We start from the raw sequence: 7,091 nt of genomic DNA on the forward strand, positions 1-7,091 counted from the left end.
CAGAAATTGATCCAGACACCTATATGAAGAAAAGAAAAGTTAAAATGCATTTATTTATATGCACTCGAAGCAGACGGTAGAACTGATCTCAAAGTTTTTTCTTAACACGCAAATACAACAACTTACCCCTTGTCAATTCTGTATATTTATAAAAAAAACTCTGAACAGTAGCTTCCATTTTTTATAACTCTTAGTTTACTATAACTCGCCATAGGTTAAAGCACTTTGCATAAAAACATTGTACTAAGTAATTAATACATATGTATTTTTGTGTTCCCTGACACTTCCCCCGTACCCAATAACCAAACCACACACACAATTATGGGTCAAATAGCCATTCTGGCCGATTTATAGTTACACCATTTCTTTAAAACGTAATCAACATATATTAAATTATAACATAACAATAACATACAGTCCTAGCTGCTTAAAGAGATGATTTACAATTTTCATTTTAATTTACAAAATATACCCTGTATGTATTATAAATCCATCCCCACCAACATATCCCTAAAACATTTGTCAGGTTGCAGGTCCTATTATGGCCATACTACTATACACCACCACAGTGGTCTGCTACCACTATTAATTATTACTTCCAGCTCCACAACCCTGGCTCAGGAATGAGTTCTGTACCTGCATTCCATTTGTAATCTCCATCATTGTGTGACACTAATTCTCAAAATTTCTGAGACATTACATTTACAATGGATCTCCCCAATTGCTGCAAACACAACACAAGTACAATGCCCTTAAGAACCACAAACAGCTCCATTATGATTTCCCAAGATCCATTCTCCCTCAAAACCCTACTAATGGCCAGAGAGAGAGGGAAACTTGCACCTTAACTAAGCACTGACCCCTAACCTCCAGTCCACCTAGGTTTGTAGCACTAACGTTAGGAGTGGGTAGGGTGGTTACATAGCATTGAGGGTTTCTATGGAGCCCTACTGTAGCAACTCTTTTCTGCACAGTGCCATGAAGACTTTCTGTGCATCTATGCACACCAATAGTCCTAATCATTACACTGGTAAGTGTATCTGAAATACAGTATTGTGTGATGCTTTAAAGGCCCACAGTGGTTGATCTATAGCAAAAACACTGAGCATTAGGCCTGCTTTACCTATCTGATCCTACTTGATGCTTTTCTGTGCCCTTGTTTTTTTTTTTGCTCCTATAGCTTTTTTGTTGTGTTGAGCCCCTTTGTAGAGAAGAACACAGAGGACTTCAGACATACTATATTGTGGTGAAAAGGACCCTGCAAATATTGAGTTGTTTAGAACAACTCTCAGTTGATCCTAGTCTGCACATTTTGTTTTGTAGAAGATTAGTATGCCTAGGTCAAATTAAAACACATAGATATTACACAATAGATGGCATTCATTTCATATGTAAGTTCTTATTACATGATGTGAGTGTGTTTTGTGTATATCAACTAAAATATATGTTGTCTTTAGGGAAAAAATTAATAATACATGTTTCTTGTAGCAGAAGTTCCCACGGCCGTGAAGTCTTTGGAGTCCCATAATATGCCTAATAGCTGTTAAACCCTGATTGATACATCAATGACCAGGGAGAGAGGAGCTCAACAGATATGTTTTACTAAATTGACGAACATGATATCCAAACAGATATCACATTTGTGCATGACATAAATCTCCTAATTTTTAAAGCACAAAATGCTTTTCTTGAGATGAACCAGATGTATCTCCTAATTGCATATTTGTGGACCAGATGGTATTGGAACTGCAACAATTTAAACATGATTGGGATAAATTCAGGTCTGTATAAAGAATACAACATTAATAAGTTGAGTGGGCAGATGGCAGATACTCTCACATTCTACTCACAAGGATAGGTAGATGCAGGTATGCTTTGCCATCTGCTAACTCCTTTTTTAAATCCAAACTCATATTGGCATTCAACATGTGACTATATGTCAGCTATTCTACCGTATGTTTATAGTGCATTGGTTTTTAAGGGTTAAATTCAAATTGTCATTATAAATAACATTTTTGTATACCAGTGGTCCATCAGATAATCATTTAACCAAAAAGAACTACAGCAGATCCCAAATTCAAGTAAGTACAGATATTAGTGTTGGTGTCGGAGAATGCATAGACTTAAGGTGCTGAAGGAAAATAGCTTTACAGTTTGTTTCTGAATAAGGTAACATAGCAAACGATTAGGTAAGATATGTTAAACTACAGCTAAGATAAAAAACTAAACAATAGCTCTGGATAGTTGACCATAATAGTATCTTAGAGAAACCTTTATCAAATGCCAAGCCTTCAGGATTTTCTACCATATACACTTGGTGTTTCTTTCTTTTCTTCTTCCACCTATTCAGATCTCATCATCATTTAGTCCACTACTACTACTAAGCTTCTACCCATTGTCTATAAACTATTGTGTACCATTGTTAGAGTTTACTTGGAGGATGGATTAAATAGATGCATCATCACAGTTTCACAGTTTTCACAGTTTCACGTAATTCTCAGGACACTCAGTGGCAACCTGAACTTATTAGTTCTGGCCACGTCTAATATTGGCACACTAATATTAATGTAGGCCAATGTAAAGGTCTGATCCATGTTCCCGGTATCAATTAGCTTATAAGGGAAAACTGACTTAGGGAATATTTGCTTGTGTGGACACCAGTTGAATTTGACCATCATTCTTCATTGCGGGCTGTTGAGCAATTCATGAGATCACGCATGCATTTAATATATTTTAGGGGAGCTTTTAACATAATAAAATATGTTTAAAAGACTTTAAATTAATGCAAAAGCCTCCCTTGTGCAGACATTCAAAAGCCCAGGGCAGATTATGGGTGCTGCCATCTTGAATGTGATGTTCAAGGACTAAAAGTTGACTGTCCTAAGGAGCTGGCTTGACTGAACTAATCAATTGAATGATATAGTATTTTTTTTTTTTGGAAAGTTCAGATGTACATTGCAATTGACTATTTATAAAATAATTTTTTTTGAAAAAAAAATATGCAAATAAGCATTCAAAACTTTTTTTGTGCTTTTACTTGTTCCTGTGCTTTTTGAATTTGTAACAGGATCTCTTTGAGGAGGAATGGATTAGCTCCAGGCCATATCAGCTTTCAATGTAATATTTGTATATATACAGTATGTGTGTCCTAAGAGGTATGCCCTGGAGTTACGTTACACTTTGCAGTGGTACTTCTGTTGTACCAGTGTGATGTCACTTATATTTGCAAATGTCTGACACAAAAACAAAAGTATTAATAAACGCCTCTCCTCCTGTTCTCTTGCTTTTTTTAGCTGATTTGCTGGTAAGGGGCTATTTTTGTGTTGCACTGTTCTATGTACCTTACTTATTAAGGTATAAATTATTCTGAGTTGTAGCCATTTTAGCCTACTTTTGGAAATGTTTATTTTATATGTTTATTTTCAAGCTTGCATCAGTGCTGAATAGAGAGACTTTTATTCCCTGGGTTCATACAATAAAAGGAAGCAAATGAAAAAACTGCATCATGAAATGTGTAATATGTTGGATGTCTTTGTTCAAGCGATTAAATTATAAACCATAACAAATGTAAGGAAGTTATTAGTATGGGACATATGACAACTCACTGGTGTTTGGAACTATATGACCACTGCTCTTTAAAACCGTTTTAAAACACTGAGTTATCCTCTTTATTATTTGTTCCTGTGACCATAGTCTTTAGTACAGATAGTATTGGAAAAGTTTTAGAGCTGTTACCAAACAGGAATAAGAGTAAAATGTTCAAATGGGGAACCTGTTCTAGTGACAACTATCTAAGAAGAATTTCCAACCCTTATTGTTATGTCTCTGGGACAGAAAGTACAGGGAATAGGCCAAAAATGACAATCCTTGCACACTATCCAAAACTTAAAGTGAATGTAAGGCCAAAACAGTTTCTTTAAAACTTTTGGTTTCAATCGTTTTTATTGTTGTGTTTTTTTAAAACAAGAAAACATAAGGTCTAAAGAAATAAAAGATCAAGATCACTGGATATCTACAAGTGAATATACATAAAGGCACTAGTGGTTTAATGATATAAATAACAGTTAATCCTAAGAAAATGCAAAGCATACCCATATACTGTACATATTGAGGAACTAGCACAGGCTGTTGCAAAATCAAGTTACGTACTGGTTGGAAATAGGCAAAAAAAACCTAATGGTAAGTAAGCTCTATTCCATAGTAAATAGTCGAAAAAGAGAAAAGATGAAGAGAGAAGATAGAGAACTAAGATAGTAAAAGAGAAAGTGAGATTGTTGGGATGGGAGAGGGATGGGATCCAACGTTACTATACTCTAAGCAATGCTTGGTAAGTATTACAATAATTGTGTGCTTCTCATTGATAAAAAAAGAGCATACCTGTTGTGTAACCTAAGCAAAGTTGACTGTTGTTGCCAAACACAACCTTTAGCATTTTTGCCTCCAATAAAATAAAGTGGCAAAGCTTAAACTGGTGTTTGTTGAGGTTAGAGCATTTGAAGTGAAGGAATAATAACTATAGGTATCTAGGTAAGTCAACTACAAACAAGGTCGTCAGCAGTTTGAAAGTCCTCACCCAATATCTAACAAGAAATATCCAACACAGCCAGGTAAAAAGGGTACCGCCTAGGGCCAAACATATTTTAAAACATAAAAAAACTTTTTCGGGACTTTTAAACACAACCTACTTATGGCCTTTTCTTATACTTGTTTAAAGACAATAACTTTCACATGAAGTCTAGATCTTGCTTCTCTTTCTTCAGACTAACGAACCATTGCTTTATGAATGATGCTTTTAAGATTATAATTTGTGGTGAAGCTTTACCTCAGTAATTCAGTAAAACTTTTGTTTTATGAGGCGCTTTCAGCCTCTCAGAAAGTTTAGTCCCAAAGGAAAAACGTCAACAATATTATTAAGCTGTAACAAAAAAAATATTTTCCTTGTCAAAATGATTAATTGCCATGTATCTTTATATATTACACATATGTCAATATTCTGAGAAGGTTATGCACATAAAATTTCATGAGTCCTTCAATTTAATTTATTCCAAGTTTCACAGCTGCCTTGTTCCTGTTTATCTGGCCCTTCCTGAAAGCCTGTGTACTAAACATGAATTCCATCCCAGAAATGAATGTTGTTCAGTGAATGCTGTGATATGACTAAAAGAAGTCCTTTCTGAGCATTCCGTAAATGTGTAATGTGTTGTAAACAGCAGAATGAATAAATTAGCTGCTAAATTCTAAATCTGGATCACAACGCCTTCAGAAAATGTAATTGTTTATTTAACTGTGTTAAAAAAAGCATACATTCCTATTTGATGTTTCAGTGCTAAACAAACCATGATGTTGTCTAAGCTTTTAAATAAACTATATTGTTCACTCTAATTATACAAATTATTATCAAAATCTTTATTTTGCTTGTTACCTTAGAGAACTTCAATTTACAATAATAAAATTGCTTGCTTTATAGCTAATTATTCCTTATAGATATTTACATTTCTAATAATACCTAAAGGAACATGTGAAAGATTACCATTTCTTTATATAATTTAATAACAGTTAATTGAGCAGCAAATCCTCTATGTACAAATGTATCAAGCTAGCCCCCCATTTCTGACATGAATGTGCATCATAAAAGGATATTCTACTTTATTATTAGCATCTTGTGCAAAGATCACTTGAATGCATTTCTTAGTAGTGAATATTTGGAAGATTTTTCCTTTTTACCAAACTAAACTGCAGAGAGGAGACATTATGGTGGGTTTTAGAGGTGTGATAGGCTTTAAAAAGCTCTTGAGGTCTAGGGGAATTCCACTGGTGGTCAGCAAGAACATTTTGGTGTTCGGCTCTAGCCATTTGCCCAGTTGCCATCCTTGGAGGGAACACCGGCCAAAGCCGCGGACCATGTCGCCTGTACGAATTGTAGGCTCCGGGCAGTGGGCGGGTTGTCTGTCTGGACTCTGGGTCCTGTCATTATGACATCACTTTGGGGGAAGTTTCTTCCCCTTTGAGTGACACACGGCTCCCCGCATATGCGCGGTATGACAGAGCCTGTAAATTTAGTGGTCCGTGGCAACTGCTTTTAGCTATGTCATCCTGTTCCTGTGCAAGTAAAAAGTACACATATGAAAAGTTAAAAAAGAACACAATCAGTGAAACTAAATACACCCTGAGGCCTTTATCTTTTATCTTTAGCAAACCAAGGCAAAGGCACACTATTTCCGGGGGATCTTCATGTGTATCATAGGGACCGGACATGTTTCATAAAATCATTTTGCTTATGTCCTGACACTGCTGTTTAAACTCTTCATAAGATAGACATCTACTATGCAAAATGTATGCTAGAGGATATATATATATCTAATTTCCAACTAACATCTTTAAGATGTGACTGTTGAAAAATGGGTCTCCCATATTTACAGGACAATGCCCTGGTTCTCTGTGTTCCAGCTTACAAAAAGCAAGAACAATACATTTTTGTTCGTCATTTGCTATACACCATACAATAATGAAGTCATCCATCAATGCTACAGTGTCCACATCCAGAGAATGGAGTGAGCAGCCGATCATCATTTATGGCAGAATCAAGGGAGATAAAGTATGGGCCTGTGAAATAGGATGTCAACGCTTCTCAATATTTAAAATTGGAAGCTGCTATCTAACTTATTATGTCTACAGAAACACACACTTTTAGCGCAAATTTTATTACATATTTATTAAAAACCTGTCATTACAGAAGTTTGATAAACCTTCTGAAAATGCTAATTGCTTGGTTAATGTGCCATAATGCAAATCTCTTCTATGTCACTGATCCAAATCAAGAACAGAGATAAAGTACAGACCTCAAGTAGCATTCTTTATGTTAGACACACGGTCACTTGTGTATACCTATTCTTCTGGTGGCTTATGTTTTCAGACTCTCAAATAGTTAATAAAAGGTAAAAAGCCTCCCTGAAAGGTAGTAACAATACATTGTATTAGGCTCTGGCCTTTTTAGAAGCATCAAGATAATAAAAGACACTGTGTAGCCTATGTAAAGTAAAATCCCAGGCAAAATGTTCTTTTTGATGGTTTTGAATACAGTAGGGACAAGT

Source organism: Pyxicephalus adspersus, chromosome 6, assembly GCF_032062135.1.
Source record: "Pyxicephalus adspersus chromosome 6, UCB_Pads_2.0, whole genome shotgun sequence".
In the NCBI taxonomy this organism is placed as follows: Eukaryota; Metazoa; Chordata; class Amphibia; order Anura; family Pyxicephalidae; genus Pyxicephalus; species Pyxicephalus adspersus.